The 24,071-nt window shown below is 47.1% G+C and overlaps 1 pseudogene; it reads right to left on the bottom strand.

Annotated features, from left to right (window-relative positions):
- LOC139229029 (Ig heavy chain C region-like) overlaps positions 1–24,071 on the bottom strand; it is a 61,066-nt pseudogene that overhangs the window by 3,946 nt on the left and 33,049 nt on the right.

Below are 24,071 nucleotides of genomic sequence, written 5' to 3'. Positions count from 1 at the left end.
AGAGAAATCTTTGCAGGTGACAGGACAAGTTGAGAAGGCTGTTAAAAAACCTTATGGGATTCTTAGCTTTATAAACAGAGGTATGGAGTACAAAAGCTAAACCTTTATAAAACACTGCTTAGGCTGCAGCTGGAGAATTGTGTCCAATTCTGGGCACCACACTTTAGGAAGGCTGTCAAGGTTTTAGAGAGGGTGCATAGGCAATTTACTAGAATGGTGTCAGCGATGCGGGCCTTCAGTTACGTAGAGAAGCTAGGGCTGTTCTCCTTGGAGCAGAGAAGGTTGAGAGCAGATTTAATAGAGGTATTCAAAACCTTGAAGAGTTTTGATAGAGTAAATAAGGAGAAATTGTTTCCAGTGACAGAAGGGTCAGTAGTCAGAGGACACAGATTTAAGGTAATTGGCAAAAGAACCAGCGACGAGATGAGGAGACATTTTAACGCAGCAAGTTATTATGATCTGGAATACACAGCCTGAAAGGGTGGTGGGAACAGATTCAGTAATAGCTTTCAAAAGGGAATAGATACATACTTGAAGGGGGAAAAAATGTGCAAGGTTATTGCGAATGGGACTTTTTGGATAGAAACATAGAAAATAGGTGCAGGACTAGGCCATTCGGCCCTTCGAGCCTGCACCACCATTCAATAACATCATGGCTGATCATTCACCACAGTACCCCTTTCCCGCTTTCTCTCCATACCCCTTGATCCCTTCAGCCGTAAGGGCCACATCTAACTCCCTCTTGAATATATCCAATGAACTGGCATCAACGACTCTCTGCGGCAGGGAATTCCACAGGTTAACAACACCCTGAGTGAAGAAGTTTCTCCTCAACTTAGTCTTAAATGGCCTACCCCTTATCCTATGACTGTGTCCCCTGGTTTTGGACTTCCCCAACATCGAGAACATTCTTCCCGCATCTAAGCTGTCCCGTCCCGTCAGAATCTTATACGTTTCTATGAGATCCCCTCTCATCCTTCTAAACTCCTGTGTATAAAGGCCCAGTTGATCCAGTCTCTCCTCATATGTCAGTCTAGCCATCCCTGGAATCAGTCTGGTGAACCTTCACTGCATTCCCTCAATAGCAAGAACATCCTTCCTCTGATTAGGAGACCAAAACTGAACACAATATTCCAGGTGAGGCCTCACCAAGGCCCTGTAAAACTGCAGTAAGACCTCCCTGCTCCTATACTCAAATCCCCTAGCTATGAAGGCCAACATGCTATTTGCCTTCTTCATCGCCTGCTGTACCTGCATGCCAACTTTCAATGACTGATGAACCATGACACCCAGGTCTCGTTGCACCTACCCTTTTCCTAATCTGCCGCCATTCAGATAATATTCTGCCTTCGTGTTTTTGCCACCAAAATGGATAACCTCACATTTATCCACATTATACTGCATTTGCCCACTCTCCTAACCTGTCCAAATTACCCTGCAGCCTCTTAGCATCCTCCTCACAGCTCACACCGCCACCCAGTTTAGTGTCATCTGCAAACTTGGAGATATTACCCTCAATTCCTTCATCCAAATCATTAATGTATATTGTGAAGAGCTGGGGTCCCAGCACTGAGCCCTGCGGTACTCCACTAGTTACTGCCTCCCATTCTGAAAAGGACACATTTATCCCGACTTTCTGTTTCCTGCCTGCCAACCAATTCTCTATCCACGCCAGTACATTACCCCCAATACCATGTGCCTTGATCTTGTACACCAATCTCTTATGTGGTACCTTGTCAAAGGCCTTTTGAAAGTCCAAATACACCACATCCACTGGTCCTCCCTTGTCGACTCTACTAGTTACATCTTCAAAAAATTCCAGAAGATTGGTCAAGCATGATTTCCCTTTCATAAATCCATGCTGACTTGGACCGATCCTGTCACCGCTTTCCAAATGCGCTGCTATTTCATCCTTAATAATAGATTCGAACATTTTCCCCACTACTGATGTCAGACTAACCGGTCGATAATTACCCGTTTTCTCTCTCCCTCCTTTTTTAAAAAGTGGTGTTACATTAGCAACCCTCCAGTCCATAGGAACTGATCCAGAGTCGATAGACTGTTGGAAAATGATTACCAACTATTTCTAGGGCCACCTCCTTAAGTACTCTGGGATACAGACAATCAGGTCCTGGGGATTTATCAGCCTTCAATCCCATCAATTTCCCCAACACAATTTCCTGCCTAATAAGGATTTCCTTCAGTTCCTCCTCCTCACTCGACCCTTGGTCCCCTAGTACATCCGGAAGGTCATTTGTGTCTTCCTTCGTGAAGACAGAACCAAAGTATTTGTTCAATTGGTCTGCCATTTCTTTGTTCCCCATTATTAATTCACCTGAGTCCGACTGCAAGGGACCTACGTTTGTTTTCACCAATCTTTTTCTCTTCACATATCTATAGAAGCTTTTGCAGTCAGTTTTTATGTTCCCGGCAAGCTTCCTCTCCTACTCTATTTTCCCCCTCCTAATTAAACCCTTTGTCCTCCTCTGCTGAATTCTAAATTTCTCCCAGTCCTCAGGTTTGCTACTGTTTCTGGCCAATTTATATGCCTCTTCCTTTGATCTAACACTATCCTTAATTTCCCTTGTTAGCCACGGTTGAGCCACCTTCCATGTTTTATTTTTACTCCAGACAGGGATGTTTTCAACTGTTGAAGTTCATCCATGTGATCTATAAATGTTTGCCATTGCCTATCCACCGTCAATCCTTTAAGTATCATTTGCCAGTCTATTCTCGCCAATTCATGCCTCATGCCATCGAAGTTAGCTTTCCTTAAGTTTAGGACCCTAGTTTCTGAATTAACTGTGTCACTCTCAATCTTAATAAAGAATTCTACCATATTATGGTCACTCTTCCCCAAGGGGTCTCAAGATTGCTAATTAGTCCTTTCTCATTTCACGTCATCCAGTATAGGATGGCCAGCTCGCTAGTCGGTTCCTCCACATATTGGTCAAGAAAACCATCCCGAATACACTCCAGGAAATCCGCATTGCTATCAGTTTGGTTAACCCAATCTATATGTAAATTAAAGTCGCCCATGATAACTGCTGTACCTTTATTACACACATCCCTTATTTCTTGTTTTATGCTTTCCCCAACCTCACTATTGCTGTTTGGTGGCCTGTACACAACTCCCAGTAGCGTTTTCTGCCCCTTAGTATTCCGCAGCTCCACCCATACCGAGTCCACATCATCCAAGCCAATGTTCTTCCTTACTATTGCATTAATTTCGTCTTTGACCAGCAACGTCACCCCGCCTCCTTTTCCTTTCTGTCTATCCTTCCTAAATGCTGAATACCCTTGGATGTTGAGTTCCCAGCCTTGGTCACCCTGGAGCCATGTCTCTGTGATGCCAATTACATCGTATCCATTAACTGCTATCTGCGCAGTTAATTCATCCACCTTAATCCGAATACTCCTCGCATTGAGGCATACAGCCTTCAGACTTGTCTTTTTAACACACCTTGCCCCTTTAGTATTTTGTTGTAATGTGGCCCTTTTTGTTTTTTGCCTTGGGATTCTCTGCCCTCCACTTTTACTATTCTCCTTTATATCTTTTGCCTCTGTCTCCCTTTTATTTCCCTCTGCCTCCCTGCATAGGTTCCCATCCCCCTGCCATATTAGTTTAACTCCTCCCCAACAGCACTAGCAAACACTCCCCCTCGGATTGGTTCCAGTCCTGCCCAGGTGTAGACCGTCCGGTTTATACTGGTCCCACCTCCCCCAGAACCGGTTCCAATGCCCCAGGAATTTGAATTGCTCCCTTCTGCACCACTGCTCAAACCACATATTCATCTGAGCTATCCTGCAATTCCTACTCTGACTAGCACGTGGCACTGGTAGCAATCCTGAGATGACTACTTTTAAGGTCCTACTTTTTAAATTTAGCTCCTAGCTTCCTAAATTCGTCTCGTAGGACCTCATCCCGTTTTTTACCTATATCGTTGGGTACCTATGTGTACCACAATAACTGGCTGTTCACCCTCCCTTTTGAGAATGTCCTGCACCCGCTCCGAGACATCCTTGACCCTTGCACCAGGGAGGCAACATACCATTCTGGAGTCTCGGTTGCGGCTGCAGAAACGCCTATCTATTCCCCTTACAATCGAATCCCCTATAGCTCTCCCACTCTTTTTCCTGCCCTCCTGTGCAGCAGAACCACCCACGATGCCATGAACTTGGCTGCTGCTAGCCTCCCCTGATGAGTCATCCCCCTCAATAGTACCCAAAGCGGTGTATCTGTTTTGCAGGGGGATGACCGCAGGGGGCCCCTGCACTACCTTCATTACACTGCTCTTCCTGCTGGTCACCCATTTACTATCTGGCTGAGTACCCTTTATCTGCGGTGTGACCAACTCGCTAAACGTGCTATTCACGTCACTCTCAGCATCGTGGATGTTCCAGAGTGAATCCACCCACAGCTCCAGTGCTGCAATGCAGTCCGTCAGGAGCTGCAGGCGGATGCACTTCCCGCATATGTCGTTGTCAGGGACACCGGAAGCGTCCCTGACTTCCCACATAGTACAGGAGGAGCATAACAAGTGTCTGAGCTCTCCTGCCATGACTTAACCCTTAGATACACTTAAGCTGGCAACAACAATGCTAAAGGTTACTTACTGATAAAGAAAGAAAAAGCAAAGCTACTCACCAATCGCCAGCCAATCACTTACCCCCTTGGCTGTGACGTCATCTTTCGATTTCTTTCTACTTCTTTTTTGCCGTCTCCCTGTAGCTGCACAAGTCCCGCCTCTCCACGCACCTCCCGGGTCTCTCCACGCACCTCCCGGGTCTCTCCACGCTCCTCCAGAGCCTCTCTCCGCACCTCCCGGGTCTCTCCCCGCACCTCCCGGGTCTCTCCCCGCACCTCCCGGGTCTCTCCCCGCACCTCCCGGGTCTCTCCCAGGTCTCTCCACGCTCCTCCAGAGCCTCTCCACGCACCTCCCGAGCCTCTCGCCAACGCACCATGACTTTCGGACGCTGGGCCTTTTTATAGGTCTCTCTGACGCACCTCCCGCTCTTTCAAAGAGTAGCAATAAGCATGATCAACCAAATGGCCTCCTTTTGTGTCCCTTGCTTTTGTGATATATATCAATGACTTGGACTTGAATGTTGCGGTGTCATTAAGAAGTTTGCAGATGACACTAAAATAGGCTGGGTGGTTGATAATGAAGGAGAAAGCTGCGGACTGCAGGAAGATATCAATGTACTGGTCAGGTGGGCAGAACAGTGGCAAATGGTGAGGTAATGCATTTGGGGAGGGCCAACAAGGCAAGTGCATACACATTAAACGGTACGATACTGAAAAGTGTAGAGGAACAAAGAGACCTTGGAGTGCAGGTCCACAGATCCCTGAAGGTAGCAGGCCAGGTAGATAAGGTGGTTAGGCTGCAGCTAGGGTACTGTGTGCAGTTCTGCTCACCACATTACAGGAAAGATGTGATTGGGGTGTAGAGGAGATTTACAAGAATGTTGACTGTTCTGGATAATTTTGGCTATGAGGAAAGATTGGAGATGCTGGGTCTGTTTTCTTTTGAACAGAGAAGGTTGAGGGGAGACCTGATTGAGGTGTATAAAATTATGAGAGGCCTGGATAAAGTGGATAGGAAGGACCTGTTCCCTTAGCAGAGGGGTCAACAACCAGGGTGTATTGATTTAAAGTAAATGAGGGGAGGTTGAGAGGAGATACGAGGGGAAATTTCTTCACCCAAAGGGTGGTGGGAGTCTGGAACTCACTGCCTAAAAGGATGGTAGAGACAGAAAGCCTCACCACATTTAGATGTGCACTTAAAGTGCCGTAACCTACAGGGCTACGGACTACGTTGGAAAGTGGGATTAGGCTGGATAGCGCTTGGTCGGCCGGCGCGGACACTATGGGCTGAAATGGCCTCCGTGCTGTAAATTTCTATGATTCTATGCGTTGTATCATTCTATGATTCTCATCATCATAGACCTCAGAATCGAGGAAGACTTGCTTCCACTCTTAACATGAGTTCGTACAGTCCAATACGAGAACCACAGTCTCTGTCATAGGTGGGACAGATAGTCATTGAGGGAAGGGGTGGGTGGGACATGTTTGCCGCACACTCTTTCCGCTGCCTGTGCTTGATTTCTGCATGCTCTCGGTGACGAGGCTCGAGGAGCTCGGTGCCCTCCCGGATGCACTTCCTCCACTTAGGGCGCTCTTTGGCAAGGGACTCCCAGGTGTCAATGGGGATGTCGCACTTTATCAGGAAGGCTTTGAGGGTGTCCTTATAATGTTTTCGCTACCCACCTTTGGCTCGTTTGCCATGAAGGAGTTCTGAGTAGAGCGCTTGCTTTGGGAGTCTCGTGTCTGGCATGCGAACAATGTGGCCTGCCCAACGGAGCTGATCAAGTGTGGTCAGTGCTTCAATGCTGGGGATGTTGGCCTGGTCAAGGACGCTAACATTGGTGCGTCTGTCCTCCCAGGGGATTTGTAGGATCTTGCGGAGACATCGTTGGTGGTATTTCTCCAGCAACTTGAGGTGTCTACTGTATATGGTCCATGTTTCTGAGCCATACAGGAGGGCGGGTATTACTACAGCCCTGTAGACCATGAGCTTGGTGACTGTTTTAAGGGCCTGATCTTCAAACACACTTTTCCTCAGGCGGCCGAAGGCAGGGAACAGCGCCTGCCTCTATACATGGCCGCCTTCAACCTTACAAAGGCCTTTGACACTGTCAACCACGAGTGTCTATGGAGCGTCCTCCTCCGCTATGATTCTATGAACACCGCATTACCATAACCGACAAGTGAGTATAGCCACAGATTCAGTCAGAATTCTGCATTCGACTGCACCTTGGTGTAATGACTTGTTTCCTTGGGGCCGATTTTGGTGCATTGCACTCTCTCGGCACAAACGATGGACAGAGGTGTGCATAACGGATGCTGAAACTGAGCACAAACCAGTTCTGGCTGATATTGCATCCTGCTCAGCTTCACACTCAGATCTGGAACTGACAACACAAGCAGGAGAGAGTTTGATTACTATCTCCAAAAGGAGGTTGGGCTCAGGACCCTCTAGCCCACAGGTGTGCTGCATGCTAAGTCCAATGCTTGCATAGCAAGCCTATCATAGAACTGCTGTTGGGGGCCAACCTTGAGGTGGGAGGTCATTTTAAAGGGCAGTGAATTCTGTAGGTAAATGCTTTAGGCCATTTCTGAGCCATGTTGGCAGGAATAAAATGTTACTTTTCTCATCCTGGCACTTAGGCTTGCATAATCCATTGCACCATTTTTCAGGTTTGAAGCCCAGACCTGTGAGCTCTAGCTAACGAAATTGTGCGTTCTTTTATAGATCCATGTCCCCTTTATTCTCACTGCACTGTAATCGCACCACCTCCGACTCTAACTCGTTCTTTCCAGGTATTTAAAACTGGAGTTCCTTACCTCCCTCACTCTTACCCTCCAAGCTTGGTGTTACCCAACCACTATTTATTTAGCTCACCTTGTCTTCTGCTTTGGCCCTAGGCCTCTCTCCAAAGTTTTTCAATAGAAAACAGGCAGCACTTTGAATTGGAATTCACCCAGGATGTGTGGGTCCCATTCCTGTAGATACAGTTCACTCCACTTCTTTCCATACCTGAAGGGAGCCTGGAAGCGACTAATGAAAGGGGAGCACCTTGCTGTCCCTTAAAGCCCACAAGCATGACACACCACCCAAACTCTTGAACTTCTGTTCTTTTCCCCAAAGAGGAAAGTAACGCAACTAAGTTTCAGACAATAAAAAAATTCTTATGAGCTTTGTAAGCCTAAACAGTACAAAGTGAACGAGGGTAATGTAAGGAAGGACATTAGCTTGGATGATGTGGAATCTGTATCGGTGGAGCTGCGGAATACCAAAGGGCAGAAAACGCTAGTGGGAGTTATGTACAGACCACCAAACAGTAGTAGTGAGGTTGGGGACAGCATCAAACAAGAAATTAGGGATGCGTGCAATAAAGGTACAGCAATTATCATGGGTGATTTTAATCGACATATAGATTGGGCTAACCAAACTGGTAGCAATATGGTGGAGGAGGATTTCCTGGAGTGTATTAGGGATGGTTTTCTAGACCAATATGTCGAGGAACCAACTAGAGGGCTGGCCATCCTCGACTGGGTGATGTGTAATGAGAAAGGACTAATTAGCAATCTTGTTGTGCGAGGCCCTTGGGGAAGAGTGGCCATAATATGGTAGAATTCTTTATTCAGTTAATTCAGAGACTCGGGACCTGAACTTAGGGAAAGGTAACTTCGATGATATGAGATGTCAATTGGCTAGAATAGACTGCCAAATGATACTTAAAGGATTGATGGTGGATAGGCAATGGCAAACATTTAAAGATCACATGGATGAACTTCAACAATTGTACATCCCTGTCTGGAGTAAAAATAAAACAGGGAAGATGGCTCAACCATGGCTAACAAGGGAAATTTAGGATTGTGTTAAATCCAAGCAAGAAGCATGTAAATTGGCCAGAAACAGTAGCAAACTTGAGGACTGGGAGAAATTTAGAATTCAGCAGAGGAGGACAAAGGGTTTCATTAGGAGGGGGAAAATAGAGTATGAGAGGAAACTTGCCGGGAACATAAAAACTAACTGCAAAAGCTTCTATAGATATGTGAAGAGAAAAAGATTAGTGAAGACAAACGTAGGTCCCTTGCAGTCAGATTCAGGTGAATTTATAATGGGGAACAAAGAAATGGCAGACCAGTTGAACAAATACTTTGGTTCTGTCTTCATGAAGGAAGACACAAATAACCTTCCGGATATACTAGGGAACTGAGGGTCTAGTGAGAAGGAGGAACTGAAGGAAATCCTTATTTGGCGGGAAATTGTGTTAGGAAAGTTGATGGGATTGAAGGCAGATAAATCCCCAGGGCTTGATATTCTGCATCCCAGAGTACTTAAGGAAGTGGCCCTAGAAATAGTGGATGCATTGGTGATCATTTTCCAACAGTCTATCAACTTTGGATCAGTTCCTATGGACTTGAGGATAGCTAATGTAATACCACTTTTTAAAAAGGGAGAGCGAAAACAGGTAATTATAGACCGGTTAGCCTGACATCAGTCGTGGAGAAAATGTTGGAATCAATTAGTAAAGATGAAATAGCAGCGCATTTGGAAAGCAGTGACAGGATTGGTCCAAGTCAGCATGGATTTATGAAAGGGAAATTATGCTTGACAAATCTTCTAGAATTTTGTGAGGATGTAACTGGTAGAGTGGACAAGGGAGAACCAGTGGATGTGGTATATTTGGACTTTCAAAAGGCTTTTGACAAGGTCCCACACAAGAGATTGGTGTGCAGAATCAAAGCACATAGTATTGGGGGTAATGTACTGACGTGGTTGGAGAACTGGTTGGCAGACAGGAAGCAGAGAGTTGAGATAAACGGGTCCTTTTCAGAATGGCAGGCAATGACTAGTGGGGTGCCGCAGGGCTCAGTGCTAGGACCCCAGCTCTTTACAATATACATTAATGATTTAGATGAAGGAATTGAGTGTAATATCTCCAAGTTTGCAGAAAACACTAAGCTGGATGGCGGTGTGAGCTGTGAGGTGGATGCTAAGAGACTGCAGGGTGACATGGAGAGGTTAGGTGAGTGGGCAAATGCAGTATAATATGGATAAATGAGAGGTTATCCACTTTGGGGGAAAAAACACGAAGGCAGAATATTATCTGAATGGCGGCAGATTTGGAAAAGGGGAAGTGCAACGAGTCCTGGGTGTCATGGTACATCAGTCATTGAAAGTTGGCATGCAGGTACAGCAGGCAGCAAATGGTATGTTGGCATTCATAGCTAGGGGATTTGAGTATAGGAGCAGGCAGGTCTTACTGCAGTTGTACAGGGCCTTGGTGAGGCCACACCTGGAATATGTTCAGTTTTGGTCTCCTAATCTGAGGAAGGACGTTTTTGCTATTGCAAGCGAATGTTCACCAGACTGATTCCCGGAATGGCAGAACTGATATATGAGGACCGATTGGGCCTGTATTCATTGGAGTTTAGAAGGATGAGGAGGGATCTCATAAAAACATATAAAATTCTGACAGGACTGGACAGGTTAGATGCAGGAAGAATGTTCCCGATGTTGGGGAAGTCCAGAACCAGAGGACACTGTCTAAGGATAAGGGGCATGCTGTTTAGGACTGAGTTGTGGAGAAACTTCTTCACTCAGAGTTGTTAACCTGTGGAATTCTCTACTGCAGAGAGTTGTTGATGCTAGTTCATTGGATATATTCAAGAGGGAGTTAGATATGGTGCTCAAGGCTAAAGGGATCAAGGGGTATGGAGAAAAAGCAGGAAAGGAGTACTGAGGTGAATGATCAGCCATGATCTTATTGAATGGTGGTGCAGGCTTGAAGGGCCGACTGGCCTACTCCTGCACCTAGTTTCTATGTTCCTATGTTTCTCCCTCCCCTAAGCCACCTGCCAAAGCGTAACCCTACAGGAACCAATGAGCACTAACAGAAATGCCCTGTAATCTGAGGTGTACCACATGTTCTGAATTGTACTATTACCTGAGAACATATAACTAAAGAAACTTGTAAAGCTGCTTCAAGAAGCTGGCCCAAACTCGTATCATTGAGGGCTTCTTGTAGCTGCCAGAGAGCGAGCAGAAGTTTATTCCATCAGCCTGAACTAGATTCAAACCCATTCACCAGAAGTGAATGAGCACTTTACCAACCCACTGCAGCAACCAGGACTGGAGTTCCTTCTTTGAATACACCAAATGTGTCAGCATTTAATGAACTAAGAGGTGACCTATTCAATAAAATAAACTACTGATCAAAAAGGAAAGAAGTCCTCTTATTCAACCCACCCCTAAAAAACTTGATCAAATATTGATGCTTTTAACATTGCACCATGTAGAGCAGTGTTGGATCTCTTCACCGCTAGACCACCCCCCCCCCCCCCCCCAATGATGGCACTGGTGGGGAGAAGTTCCATCATCCCATGAAGCTCTGTAACTGAAGATCCAAATCTTAAGTCACCTGACCTGGTCACAACACTGGCTGTGTATACAGCTGACTCAGCCAATAGAGCAATTCCCTGAGATCATGTGGCTCCCTGTCAGCTCGCAGTTTGAGGTGAAGTCAGAGCCATTGAGTTGCATTCAACGTTCCAGCCTGACAAACTTCATTGGAATGGTCTAGAGGTGAGGAGAACTGACATGGCAGATCTCTGCTTGGGTAAGATACTAACTTTTTTAAAAATCACATTTTTCCCCATTGTCAATGAGTGGTGGATTTGAAGAAACAGTATCTCCCTGCTTTGGTCCCCCATCTGATGTCAAGAGGGAGTTAGATATGGCCCTTACGACTAAAGGGATCAAGGGGTATGGAGAGAACGCAGGAAAGGGGTACTGAGGGACTGATCAGCCATGATCTTATTGAATGGTGGTGCAGGCTCGAAGGGCCGAATGGCCTACTCCTGCACCTATTTTCTATGTTTCTATGTCTAACTAAAAATCCATCACCTTCCAATTATGTCCTTTGCTAGTTTCACAAATTACCTCTCTACAGTCAACTATTGATGCTTTGTTTAGTTTTAACCACGTTTCACTCCTCCTCTGTGTCTGCCCAACACCATCTGCCTGGGTTGGGTCAGGTCCAGGGGTAAAAGAGGAGGCTGAAGACTAAATAGTGCACCTGAGAAATGAATCCCTTGCCATCTATTTTATGAACTCATGGAGTTTTTTTAAAAAAAAACAGTAGGTCCCGTGGGTTGGTTAAAAAGCTGAAACAGTGCAGAGGCACTGTTCTACCCACTGTCCCCTTCCAGTTTGGAGTTTAAAGTTTGAAAATGGAATACATTTCTGTGACAGTCCCAGCCCTGCCGTACCTGCTGCAGTGGTCCCACAGAATGACTCACTCCAACAAAAGATAAACACTTCGAAGGTTCCTGCACAGATTCGCTTTATTGGTTCTCTCTACATTAATTGACAATGTGCGGTTGATGCTACCGGCAGATCACAAATGATCTTAATTAAATCCATCGCTAGTACGAAGCACACCACCTTATTAGAGCCGAGTGACTGCTCACTAAGCCTTATGATGTCTGCTACAATAGGGAAAACTGAGAGTTGCCTCGGGTACAAACACTTCAAATGATACAGCAGAACCACACAATGCAAAACAGAAGCACAAAATGCAGCAGAGACCAAGGGGAGAGGGTGGAGAATGGGGTAGGGGAAAGAAGATGGGGTTGCTGAGGGATACAGGGTGGATAATGGGGCAAGTGACACTGGCCCAATAATCAGGCAGCATACGCGAGTGAAGGATTGTGCGACTAGCGGATATTTTCGAAGCTGTCCCATGTTGAACTGTACAGAAGTACACTTTCCCACTGCTCCAGTCTGTGCCGGGATCCGTCAGGTAGCTGCTGAGACTGAAGGTGTTGTCCGTGTTCCGCGACACCGCGCTGGTTTGGACCTCACTGCTCGTCGGACTCCCATCGACTGTCCAGCTGACCGCAGCGAAGCCCATGGACAGTTTGCTGACCAGGCAAACTAACGTGCCTGCTCCTTTAGCGCTCATCTCCTCGGCTGAAGGCCCGAGCCTTCAGTGAGGGCTCAGGGAGTTGCTGAGCTGCAATAGGAACCAGAGAAGGAGTGTTTGAATAAAGTTATAGAAATGTTTAACATATTTCAGCGTTTAATAGGAGTGAAAGGTTGCAGCTTCTTATAGTGGGCCCTAGAAGTTCATTCAGTGAAAGGGCATCGCCCCTTTAAAATGATTCAGGCTTCGTCAAAACAGAAGTACAATTTGGAAAACGAGTTTTCCGTCATGGTGGCTCAGTGGGGTAGAACATCACTTGCTGTGGCTTTTTCCCCCAAAAAATTTATTCTTGGGATGTGGGCATCACTGGCAAGGTCAACATTTATTGCCCATCCTTAGTTGCCCCAAGATGGTGCGTCTACTTGAACCACTTAACATTTTGATACAATTCAATGACTTGCTAGCCCACTTTAGAGGGCAGTTAAGAGTCAATCATGTCAGTGTAGGCCTGGAGTCACATAGGCCGAACTTTATGGACAGCAGCAATAGTTCCTTTAATATTTTTGGGTGTACAGACTTTGAAGAGGCTGCACGCCCATTCAAAATACCGCAAATGTGCGTCCCCCCAAACCATCATTTAAAAAGGTGATAACTCCAGAGCGCTGTCCCCTAGAAGGACATTAGTGAACTAGTTGTTTTTACGACAATCTGACAGCTTTCTGGACTCACTTTTCTCTAGTAGTTTAAGAATTTAAATTAAATTTATATAGTACCATTGTCTATATTAGTACAAGCTTCTGGATTACTAGTACAGTAACATAACTACTATCCTCCCCTCTCCTATGCCGTTAGCTGATGCATATAACTCATCAGGGACGATTCAAATATCCTTAATGCCCCTGGAGAATGAATCCAGAATTTCAAACTCTGACCATGAACCAGTGACCTCTGTGACCAAGGCCAGAACTGGTTCTCCCACCATCCTGTCCAACATTCCTCAGTTTAGGCTCTTAAATGTGAAACATTGATATACACAGTCCCTCGAAAGTGAGGAAGACTTGCTTCCACTCAAAAGAGAGAGTTCTCAGGTGACTGAACAGTCCAATATGGGAATTACAGTCTATCACATGTGGGACAGACAGTCGTTGAAGGAAAGGGTGGGTGGGGAGTCTGGTTTGCCGCACGCTCCTTCTGCTGCCTGCGCTTGTTTTCTGCATGCTCTCAGCAATGAGACGAGGTGCTCAGTGCCCTCCCGGATGCTCTTCCTCCACTTTGGGTAGTCTTTGTCCAAGGATTCCCAGGTTTCAGTGGGGCTGTTGCACTTTATCATGGAAGCTTTGAGGGTGTCCTTGAAATATTTCCTCTGCCCACCTGGGGCTCGCTGGCTGTGTAGGAGTTCCGAGTAGAGCGCTTGCTTTGGGAGTCTTGTGTCGGGCATGCAGACGATGTGGCCTGCCCATCAGAACTGGTCAAGTGTCGTCAGTGCTTCAATGCTGGGGATGTTGGTCTGATCGAGAATACTGATGTTGGTGCGTCTATCCTCCCAGGGGATCTGCAGGATCTTGCGTAGTCAGTGTTGGTATTTCTCCAGCGATTTGAGGTGCCTACTGTATATGGTTCATGTCTGAGCCACATAGGAGGGTGGTTATCTCTACAGCCCTGTAGACCATAAAGCTTGGTGCCAGATTTGAGGTCCTGGTCTTCAAACACTCTTCAGGCAACCAAAGGCTGCACTGGCACACTGGAGGTGGTGTTGGACTTCGTCGGCGATGTCTGCCCTTGCTGATAGTAGGCTCCCGAGGTATGGAAAGTGGTCTGCGATTTTGATGAACGGGGAGAGGGAGCAGTGCTGTTTGGTGGGGTCAGGTTGGTGGAGGACCTTTGTCTTACGGATGTTTAGTTTAAGGCCCATACTTTCGTAAACCTCGGTGAAGATGTTGACAATATATGTGGGATATAAATGCCAAGTTCTACTAAATGTTTAATTCATCCCCATGCACCCACTGTTATATCAAGCAGCACAGATCCACCTAGAAAATACAATGTTACCCTTTTCTTGCACTGCCCTCCATTCAAGTTTAAAAATTGAGTTTCATATTCATGCAGAATTTTGAAAATGAGATGGTTGTAATTCAGGTTTTTACACAACAGCGCTAATTGAGAAAAAGCCACAAAACTGCAGAGCATTAGATAGAGAGAGAAATAATATAGCACATGGAACAAAACTCCAATTGAAAAAGATAAATACACAGCACTAATTGACAAACAGCACTTATAGTGCTGGAAGCACAGCTCTAATTAATTAAATTTAATTAATTAGTGTCTCAAGTAGGTGCCAAGAAATAACTGCATTAAAATTATTAGTGAATGTCTAAATGTTCAAACTCACACAGCGAGGCCCTGCAGGAGGGATTTTCCCAGCCACTTACCTGCTACAAAGAGCTTGGTCCTTTTGCCGAACACACACAGTGAGATGTTCTAGGATTCAGTCCATACAATTACCCAGGACCCTGGAATCAGACAGAAAACACGTTCAGAAGCTCCAGTGCCAGCATTAATCAGACTCCATGTATTGCGAGTGTCCCAGCTGGTGTGGGACAGGAAGGAATGAACTCTCAGCAACATCCACACACTGACATTAAAGGTCAGCAACACCCAATACTGGGCAGTGAGACTCAATGTTACCAACTCTGAAATAGGATAAATTGGAAAATATTGTATAAAAGCCCCAAATTAAGTGATTTTATGAAATGTAAAACATTATTAGAATGTTTTATCAGATGCAAAGATATTAAGTGTATAACATTTGCTGCTCCCAGTTTGTGTTACCTTCTGTCACTGTGACACAAAAGTACTGCTTGCTTAAACAAACTTGAAACAGTAATAGACGGCAGCGTCATTCGCCTCCACGGCCTTTATGATTAACTGGTAAATGTTGTGGCCGCTGTTGGCTTTCGATGTGAAACGGTGGCTGGTAAACCCCAAACCATAGGTTGGGGCACTTTGAGAGTAAAGGTAATAGAGGATCCATTGAGGAGCTGCTCCTGGTGTCAGCTTGTGCCAGCTCACATAATTGCCATCAAGGATCGGAAACCCGCCCATTCAGCGTCAGAGACCGTCAGATTGAGGCAGCGACACCTCAGCACTGTTAGCAACTGACTGACATCTTAATCAGAAGATCGTTTATTGCCTGATATTTCTCAGTTTCTGCTTCTTCTGTCCTGGGCTGGAGTTTAAATTGCAGATTATTCCTCCAATAACAAGAACTCTCCGCCATACCACAGTCTGATGCAGTACTCTCAGCTTGTGGCTCTCTCATTAATACAGACACCTTATAAAGCTGGAGGACTGGGACACTTTCTACACCACACACTGATACAGCGCACGTTACTGGCAGCTCCCTCCCAGAGAAACCATCTGAAACATTCTCCATACAGCAAGCTCCTCACCCTGGGACACTTACTGTGTGACTCCCACACAGAGTCCTGACTCAATCTGTCGGTGAACCCCCTCAGTTAGTGTTTAGACAATTTTGCTGTGTGTGTGTTACCAGTGCTCCAACAGTGAGTGAACATGCTTAACAGGGAAGGAGCTAAAGTTATAACTTGTTACCGAAATACTAACTTGCCAGCCAGCTGACTATCATATTCTAACCTGCTGTCAACCAGTACCTGACCAGTAAGACTATTAACTCCATTCTACTAACTGCTAAATACAATCTATTTTCTGAGTCTCTGCTATTTTCACAGAATCAGGACATTGAGAGCCATTTGCACCTCATTTAAATACCAAAGGGGATTGGTTGAAACTAAACTGGTGGCTTCGGCGAATCAGCTTCCAGTATTTGAAGGAGGTTTGATGCCGCCCAAACCAGCTGCCCCAGGTGGGAGTGAGACTGACACAAACCTGGGGTCCGGGCAGGAACTGTGCTCTGTTATTTTAAGGAGAGGAACTGTCCAGAACAGACCAGCCCTCTCGGTCTGTAGTTTATACCCACATTACACAAATATCTTGGTTACTGTTCCATCTGACATGTTCCTTTCAGTAACTGTGAGACACCTCGCTGTTTAAAGGGATAATGGCCTAAAAATTGGACACGGCCACGAAACGGACAGTGTCCTGGCCCAACGATGTTAAGCTGCACCAGGTCAAAATGGTCGCGGTAGCACGCAAAATTCGTGCTCAGTCCTCATTATCATGATCATAGTCTTGATTTCACACTAAAACTGCTGCTCATTGGATTAACGCTCAAAGTGGGCTAATATTGAGTCCAGTCTCATTCCCAGTCATGTTTGCCACAGGCTTTATTCAGTACTTAAAGGGGAGATGCACTGCTGCTGCTGCACCTCATTGTCAAGCCCCTCACAACTGCAACTGGGGGAGACTAGAACTAAGAGGCTGCCCATTTAAAACCTAGATGAGGAGGAATTTCTTCTCTGAAGGTTGTAAATCTGTGGAATTTTCTACCTCGGAGAGCTGTGGAAGCTAGGACATTGAATAAATTTAAGACAGAAATAGACAGTTTCTTGAGCGATCGGGGTTATGGGGAGCAGGCGGGGAAGTGGAGCTGAGTCCATGATCAGATCACCCATGATCTTATTGAATGGCAGAGCAGGCTCCAGGGGTCGTATGGCCTACTCCTGTTCCTATTTCTTATGTTCTTGTGCAGCTGGAAGAAGACGTTAGTGCAAACCCATGGTGGAGCCTCAGCACAGGGAGAGCCCGCAGCTTCTCCGAAGCGGTTTTTGAGCCACTAGTCGTGGCCGTGGAGAGGAGCCGGCCTGTCCACTTCCCCCACACTGGCAGGAAGCTCTCGCCACACACCTCGCAAAAGCTCTGGCAGGAGATAGTCGTCCACGTCACGGCCAGCACTGCGGTCCCAAGGTTGGCCATCCAATGTCGGAAGAAGTTTAATAACCTCACACGACAGGTCAAGGTCAGTAAAGGCTTCAGCAAATGTCATATCCCACCATCTGCACCACAAGCCTCACACACTGCTCAATGTACCACACCCTCAGCACACACCTACCAACAATCTCTACCCATCACCACTCACCCCTCATAATCAGAGCTTCACTTCACCCTCACAACCTTACCATTGCTGCAACACTCACACCCACATCTCTCACCTTGCGCACACTGACAGCTATTCAACTATGGCAGCCACATCACCCAGACACATTACACCACACTCACTCACACACTTCTCTTTCTCTTGCAGGCAAAGATTGTGCATCATCGGAGGGAGCAGCGGCAGACAGATAACCAGGCTGATAACCATGACCTCAGCCTGCTGGAGGAGAGTGTGCTGGACATCATTGGGTGGCAGATCATAGAGGCCATGACAACCAGCGAGGTTGAACCCCTTGGGGACATCAACGGTATGCTCATTCCTAATTCTCCTCACATCCCACTTCCCTCTCATCCCACAATCTCTTCTCATGTTCAAGCTGCTGATGCTGTATGCATGCGTATCCTGCTTCATGCCCCCCCTCCCCTCATCATAACCCAACTCTTCTGCATTTCTGCTTGCAGATAATCAGCAACAAGCACCTGAGAAGCCTGACCCTGAGGCAATGCACGAGAGTGAGGGGGGAGAAGAAGAAGATGCTGCTGCATCTGTCACTCACAGAAAGTAGCTCAGAAACTGGCACTGCGCATATTTTAGAGGCTTGTGTAGAAGCGGGATCTGCACAGGTGAGGCACTGGGCACAAGTGGGCTGCAGCAAGGCCAGGGGTGAAAGGGTAACTCGGGGTCAGCTTCCCAGAGAGTGAGTTCGCACACGGGTTCTGCTGCACAAGACTCAGATAAGGACCTTGATGGGTCGGTCTTCAGCAGAAGGGTGATGGACATGCAGACCAAAGTGCTGGGTGCAATGGCTAGCCTGCCAGAGAGACTATTGGCAATGTCAAGGAACATGGAGGAGTCCATCTCCAATATTGTACGGGGCTCTGCACACAGCTTGGAGCCCAGGATTATCGGTCTGGAAATGATGGAAGACTCCCGAAGAACCCGTGTCGACCTGAACATGATGGAGTGTGTGACGGGCGATTTCACAGCTACCATTGCTGCAGGGGACTACGCATTACTCTGCCATCTCTTCGCTTGATCCTTTCAGAAACCAGCGTGTGAGCAGTTACAAGTAATGGCAGAGAAAGCATAGGCCCCATCACTATCCATAATTACTTTCACTAAATTAAACTAATCTCTCTACTCTCTCTATACTGTATACCAGTCAGTCAAATAGCAATATCAGTAATTCTTTTCACTATCTACTAAACCACTTTTCACAAAATAAATGCCTATACAATAGCTACTCTCAATATATATTACATAATATAATATTCTGAGTTGATCTTTCTATAAATAACTTTAAATAACTCACAACTATTTAGCTCATTTTTTTCTGTTGCCTCCACCCTTCGACCAATCTTTAAAATGGCGTCCGAAGTGCCCATTTCCTTCTGTAAAGCCTGGGAAAAGCAGCTATTTCTCAGCGATGTTTTTGGCCTTCCATCAGCCCAGCAAAGTGCCGACTATATGCCGACAGTTGGGATAGGTCTTGTGTGGGCGATCAGTTCGGCGATCATTTTGGCGAAGTGAGCCAAAACTTGGGGGCCTATTTTTCCAGCGATGTTTTGGGCCTAGTTTCCAATTTTTGGTGAAAATGGGCGATAGAGGTCCGTTTTGAGCAATATATGGGCCATAGATGGGCGATGTGAAGTGTAAAGTCGAGTGGTAACTATTTGTGCTGCACTTTTCTTTGACAGACAGGCATCTGTCCAGCCACGCCTCGGTCAAGCTCCACCCACCGTCCCCTCCCAGGCCCCAAATCATTCTGTCCACATGGTGCCGAGAGGCACAAGCTGAGCCCCGAGACTCCGCTGCTTCCCACTTCCCTCATCGACCTCTCACCCCCGTCCCCACCCCCCGGCACTAGCTAGGCCGACCGGTCCTCCCGAGAACAGTGAACCACGAGTCCCGAGCAGCGGCCAGGGGTGGGGGTTGAGGGTGTTGGAGGGCCTTGGGGCTGCGAGTGACAGAGGCTGTTGGAGAGCGGCTGGCGGCGGCAAGGCGGGCGGGTGGGGATCAGGGAGGAGAGAGGGAGCTCAGGGAAGACGGATCACATTTTTCCAACCCCCGATAAGGGACATCGTTGGAGTGGATGATACCCAGAAGTCACAACACTGTTACTATTCACTTCATACCCAATAAACCTGTTAACAATCCATACACAATGCCCCATCTATGGGGGAGGGGGGGGGGATGCACGTGCTTGGGTAAGGCACTTTGGCTGGGGTAGGCATGCACTTGGACTGGGATAAGGCACCAGCTGGGATAGGCATGCACTGGCGCTGGGGTACGTGACTTTGACTAGGGGAGGCATACACTTGGACTGGGGTAAGGCAGTTTGGCTGGTGGAGGTATGCACTTGGATCGGGGTAAGGGACTTTGCGGGTGGGGAGGCATGCACTTATAGTGGGATAAGACACCAGCTGGGGGAGGCATACACAGACTGGGGGGAGGCACTTTCGCTGGTGGAGGCACACACAGACTGGGGGGAGGCACTTTAGCTGGGGGAGGCATACACTTGGACTGGGTTAAGGCTCTTTCACTGGTGGAGGCACACACAGACTGGGGGGAGGCACTTGGGCTGGGGGAGGCATACACTTGGACTGGGGTGAAGCACTTTGGCTAGGGGAGGGAAGCAGTTGGACTGATGTAAGGCACTTCGGCTGGGGCAACATGTACTTGGACTGGGGTTAGAGACTTTAGCTGGAGGAGGCATGCACGTGGACTGGGGTAAGGCACTTTGGCAGTGGGAGGGAAGTAGTTTGACTGGGTAAGGCACTTTGACTGGGGGAGGGAAGTATTTGGAACAGGGTAACGCACTTTGGCTGGGGAAGGCATGCACTTGGACTGGGGTAAGGCACTTCGGCTGGGGGAGGCATGAAATTCGACTGGGGTAAGGCTCTTTGGCTGGGGGAAGGAAGTACTTGGACTGCGATAAGGCACTTCAGCTGGGGGAGTCGTGCACTTCGGCTGGGGGAGGGAAGTACTTGGACTGGGGTAAGGCACTGTGGGGCAGGTTTGCACTTCCGCTGGGTAAGGCACTTTGTCTAGGGGAGGGAAGTAGATGGACTGGGGTGAGGCATTATCGCTGGGGGAGGCATACATTTGGACTGAGGTAAGGCACTTCGGATGGGGTAGGCATGCATTTGTGCTGGGGTAAGGCAATTTGGCTGGGGCAGTCATGCAATTGTGCTAGGGTACGGGACCTTGGCTGGAGGAGGCATACACTTGGACTGTGGTAAGGCATTTTGGCTGGGGGAGGGAAGTAATTGGACTGGGGTATGTGACTTTGCCTGCGGGAGGTAAGCACTTGAGCTGAGGTAAGACACTTTCGCTTGGGGAGGCACGTATTTGGACTGGGTGGGGTCAGGCATTTTGGCTGGGAGAGGCATCTGCTTGGACTGGGGTAAGGCACTTTGGGTGGTTCTTGCTTTCTGTTGGGGAGCTCTGTCCTCTGTCGCTTCAAGAATTCAAAGTGGATCGAGTTACAATTTGCAAAGTCAGAGGTGTAATCAGACAACAACGACACCGAGACAAAGACGATATTCGGAGGGGTGGCTGAAAACTTGGTCAAAGAGGGGGTTTTAAGGAAGGTCTTCAAGTCAGTGAAGGAGATGGAGAGAGAGAAGGGTTTCGGGTGGGAATTCCAAAGCATGAGGCCTAGACGGCTGAAGGCACGGCCACCAATTGTGGGACAAAAGAAGGGCAGAATGCAAAAAATGCTCGACACAGGAACGGTGAGTTCAGAGAAGGGGGGGAAGGTTGTAGGACTGGAGGAGGTTACAGAGATAGGGAGGCGTGAGGCAATGAAGGTTGAACAGTGACTAGTGTCAGCCGTGGCTCAGTGGGTAGCACTCTCACCTCTGTCAGAAGGCTGTGCGTTCAAGTCCCATTCCAGAGACTTGAGCACAAAAAACTAGGGAGACACACCAGTGCAGTACTGCGGAGCTGCTGCCTTTTGGATGAGACTATAAACAGGAGCGTAATCAGATACAAATCTGACAGCAAGCCACATAAAGCGATATAGGACATGTGACCTTAAGCTTGCTCCAAAAGGTAGGTGTTAATGGTATCTTGAAGGAGGAGAGAGATGTAGAGAGGTGGAGAGTATTAGCAAGGAAATCCCAGAGTTTGGAGCCTAGGCTGCTGAAGGCATGGTGCCAATGATGGTGCGATGTGCATGATGCCAGAATTGGAGGAGTGCAGAGATATTGGAGGGTCGTGGGGCTGGAGGACGTTACAGAGGTGGGGAGGGGCGAGACCATAGAGTTATTTGAAAGAAAGGATGAAAATTTTAGAATCTAATCATTGCCCACTCAAAAGCCATTGTAAGTACGGTAGCATAGTGGTTATGTTAGTGAACTACTAATCCACCGTGCTAAATGGGATAGATACAGAACAGATCTTGCAGCTCAAAACTGGGCTTCCATGAGGTGCTGTGGGCCATCAGCAGCAGCAGAACTGTATTCCACCACAATCTATAACATCATGGCCCAGTATATCCCTCAAGCCAGGGACCAGGATACAAAGATGGGTGGGAAAGCAAATTCTGCAAAGGGATATAGACAGGCTAAGTGAGTGGGCAAAAATTTGGCAGGTGGGGTACAATGTGGGAAAATGTGAGCTTATCCACTTTAGCAGAAAAAATAGAAAAGCAAATTCTAATTTAAATGGAGAAAAATTACAAAGTGCTGCAGTACAGAGGGACCTGGGGGTCCTTGTGCATGAAACACAAAAAGTTAGTATGCAGATACAGCAAGTAATCAGGAAGGCAAATGTAATATTGGCCTTTATTGCAAGGGGAATAAAGTTTAAAAAGAGAGATGTCCTGCTGCAACTGTACATGGTATTGGTGAGGCCACATCTCGAACACTGTGTACAGTTTTGGTCTCTGTATTTAAGGAAGGATATACTTGCATTGCAGACTGTTCAGAGAAGTTTCACTAGGTTCATTCCAGGGATGAGGGATTGTCTTATGAAGATAAGTTGAGTAGTTTGCGCCTATACTCACTGGAGTTCAGAAGAATAAGAGGTGGTCTTATTGAAACATGTAGGATAATGAGCGAGCTCGACAAGGTGGATGCAAAGAGGATATTTCCAATCATAGGGGAAACTAAAACTAGGGGGCATAGCCTTATAATAAGGGGCCGCCCATTTAAAACTGAGATGAGGAGGAATTTCTTCTTTCAGATGGTTGTAAATTTTGTGGAATTCTCTGCCCCAGAGAACAGCGGAGGCTGGGTCATTGAATATATTTAAGGTGGCAATAGACAGATTTTTGAGCAATAAGGGAATAAAGGGTTATGGGGAATGGGCAGGGAAATGGAGCTGAGTCCATGATCAGATCAGCCTTGATCTTATTAAATGGCGGAGCAGGCCGGAGAGGTCAAATGGCCGACTCCTGTTCGTATTTCTGATGTTTTTATGTAACTGGTTCAATGCAGAGTGTAGAGGAGCGTGCCAGGAGCAGCACCTCAAAAATGAGGTGCCAACCTGGGGATCCTGCAACACAGGACTACTTACATAGAAACATAGAAATGTAGAAAATAGGTGCAGAAGTAGGCCATTCGGCCCTTCAAGCCTGCACCGCCATTCAATAAGATCATGGCTGATCATTCCTTCAGTACTCCTTTCCTGCTTTCTCTCCATACCCCTTGATCCTCTTAACCGTAAGGGCCATATCTAACTCCCTCTTGAATATATCCAATGAACTGGCATCAACAACTCTCTGCGGCAGGGAATTCCACAGGTCAACAATTCTCTGAGTGAAGAAGTTTCTCCTCATCTCAGTCATAAATGGCCTACCACTTATCCGAAGACTATGTCCCCTGGTTCTGGACTTCCCCAACATCGAGAACATTCTTCCCGCAACTAACCAGTCCAGTCCCGTCACAATCCTACATGTTTCCATGAGCTCCCATCTCATCCTTCCAAACGCCAGTGAATAAAGGCCCAGTTGATCCAGTCTCTCCTCATATGACAGCCCAGCCATCCCTGGAATCAGTCTGGTGAACCTTTGCTGCACTCCTTCAATCGCAAGAATGTCCTTCCTCAGACTAGGAGACCAAAACTGAACACAATATTCCAGGTGAGGCCTCACCAAGCCCTGTACAACTGCTCCTCCCTGCTCCTATATTCCACTCCCCTAGCTATGAAGGCCAACATACCATTTGCCTTCTTTACCGCCTGCTGTACCTGCATGGCCACTTTCAGTGACTGATGAACCGTGACACCCAGGTCTCGTTGCACTTCCCCTTTTTCTAGTCTGCCGCCATTCAGATAGTATTCTGCCTTCGTGTTTTTGCCCCCAAAATGGATAACCTCACATTTATCCACATTATACTGCATCTGCCATGTATTTGCCCATTCACCTAATCTGTCCAAGTCACCCTGCAGCCTCTTAGCATCCTCCTCACAGTTCACACCGCCACCCAGTTTAGTGTCATCCTCAAACTTGGAGATACTACACTCTATTCCTTCATCCAAATTGTTAATG

This window comes from Pristiophorus japonicus, chromosome 18 (genome assembly GCF_044704955.1).
Source record: "Pristiophorus japonicus isolate sPriJap1 chromosome 18, sPriJap1.hap1, whole genome shotgun sequence".
Taxonomy (NCBI): Eukaryota; Metazoa; Chordata; class Chondrichthyes; family Pristiophoridae; genus Pristiophorus; species Pristiophorus japonicus.
This window is presented reverse-complemented; position numbering and strand designations above follow the sequence as displayed.